This window comes from Marmota marmota, unplaced genomic scaffold, assembly GCF_001458135.2.
Source record: "Marmota marmota marmota unplaced genomic scaffold, marMar, whole genome shotgun sequence".
Taxonomy (NCBI): Eukaryota; Metazoa; Chordata; class Mammalia; order Rodentia; family Sciuridae; genus Marmota; species Marmota marmota.
In genome coordinates this window covers 643,287-645,840 of record NW_026000052.1, presented here as the reverse complement: position 1 = coordinate 645,840, position 2,554 = coordinate 643,287, and positions in this window count along the sequence as shown.

Genomic DNA, 2,554 nt, shown 5'->3' with positions numbered 1-2,554 from the left:
GAACTCAGGGGCATTCCACCACTGAGCCACATCCCCAGTCCTATTTGTATTTTATTTAGAGATAGGGTCTCACTGAGTTGCTTAGCGCTTCTCTGTTGCTGAGGCTGGCTTTGAACTTGCGATCCTCCTTCCTCAGCCTCCCGAGCTGCTGGGATTGCAGGCATGTGCCACTGTGCCTGGCTTGCCCATTCCTTCTTGTGGAAAACAAAATGAAGGTCCTGTGCCATGCTGTGACCCCACAGGGCCTGCTGTCTCTTCCTCCTGGGAACTGTGAGTACTGAACTCTGTCACCTCAATCATGTCAGTGGCAAAGGGGACAATGTCAGGCAGCACCCAAATGTCAAACCAACAGAAGTCAAAAGGAATGTGATTCAGAAGGGAGAGGACAGTGTTGTATTGAATGCTGCTGGGTAGAACCATGTGGACAGGACCTTTGCAAAGCAAAGCCCAGGCAGAGGCCAGAAGGCTGGAAGGATCACCTAGTGTAGTTCCAAAGTCACTCAGAATGTATACAGGAGTGGAATTGCAGAGAATGACAGTCAGGAGCTAAGATTACAATGAAATGAGGGGACAGAACAGTTTGTTTGCAGTGACTGATAAGGTGGTAAGTCAAAATTCTGAAAATATGACACTTAAAGCTGGGAACTTTTAGGGTGAAGAATGGTCTAGAAGGGTCGTAAGGAGCTGGAGGGCACCTCCCTGCCTCCAAGTCCAGAGATATCTGAATTGTGTGAAAGAAACATCTACACTCGCAAGGCTCCCAGAGAAGTCAGATTCCTGTTAGTGCAATAAGCAGAGTGGATCATACAGAGACAAGACTGAGGACAGCATCTGTGCTGATGTGGATCCCAGGGGAGCAGGGTGTTGATGAGAGATGGGGTCAGGACAGAGGATATGCAGAGCCCTGTGGGAGCCCTGGGATAAAAAACCACCTAGGTCCTCCACATGATTCTACCCAACAACATTCAGCACAACTGTCCTCTCCCTCCTGAAACACATTCCTTTTGACTTGTGTTGGTTTGGCATTTGGGTGCTGCCTGTCATCATCCCCCTTCCTATTGGCACCCTAGACTCCTTGTTCAGGAATTCCCCCATTTGCACCATCCTGGCAGGAAGATGTGGAGTGACCCATCCTCCTGGAACATGGGATACTAAGGAGCTTTGTGGGGAAATATCACCCAGGCCTAGGACTACCCCAGGGGACCTGAGTCCCTCCTCCTTTTGCTGGATACAGCAAGACTAGCGTCTGGGTTGTGTCCTGAACTCTTGACCCAAACACCTTAGACATCAATTGCCATCTGTACACCAGTTACCAAATATTTAGCCCTTTGACTCCCCAGACTTATGCCTGGAAGTTGGGTGCCCAGAACACCTGAGACTCAGAATGTCATGACTCCTGTTCCTAAGAGATGTACGTATATTCTCCATTAAAAAAAACGCCTCCTTTTTGCCAGCTGTCTGGCAACTGTGATTCCCCTCCTCTCCATGTTAGATACTCCCTGGCTTCTCTGGGTTTTGTAGCCCTTTCCCCTAGACTGTGCATGTGAGTTTGGTTTGCCCCTGGTACAGGTGCTCCTTCATTTATGACAGGGTAACTCCTGATAAAGCCATCATAAAATAAAAAGTGGAAATATCCTAAGTTGAGAAGGGCATTTAATACCCTTGAACTACTGACGATCACAGCTGACCTTGACAGTGCTGAGAACACTCACAGCCTACAGGTGGGATAGTTGTGCAACATAACAACCTTTTGTAATAAAGTGTTGAATATCATGTAATTTATTCAGTATTGTTCTGAAAGTGAAGAGCAAGGGTTGCATAGGTTGGCTTTTGCATCATGGTAAAAGCAAACATTGGAATGTTGGGGATATATGCATTTGAGTGTCTCCCCACCTCCCAGTTCACTCTCTGCAAAGGGACTTTTTTTTTTTTGTACTGGGAATTGAACCCCAGGGCACTATACCACTGAGATACATCCCCAGTCCTTTATTTATTTATTTATTTATTTATTTATTTATTTAGGTACCGGGAATGAACTCAAGGGTACTAGACCACTGAGCCATATCCCCAGCCCTATTTTGTATTTTATTTAGAGACAGAGTCTCATTGAGTTGTTTACGCCATGCTTTTGCCGGAGCTAGCCTTGAACTCGTGATCCTCCTGCCTCAGCCTCCCCAACCACTGGGATCACAGGCGTGCGCCACCGCGCCCTGCCCCAGTCCTTTTTATTTTATTATTTTTTAAAAATTTGAGTTGGGGTCTCTCTAAATCTCTCTAAGTTGCTGATGCTGGATTCGGACTTGTCATTCTCCTGCCTCAGCCTCCTGACTTGCTGGGATTACAGGTGTGCGCTACCGAGATCTGCAAGGAGGGGGACCTTTTAAAAAAGATGAATCCTAATATATTCCTCCTGATTTTACAGTCATCTGCACCTCTGCCCGGCGGGCCCCAGCCTTGATTCTGGCGCCTGGTCCCCTCTCCAGGGGCACTCGCTGCCCTGGGCCTCACCGCTTAGCATCTGTCTTCAGGACCTCCGCGCACTCGTGGCTTGCTC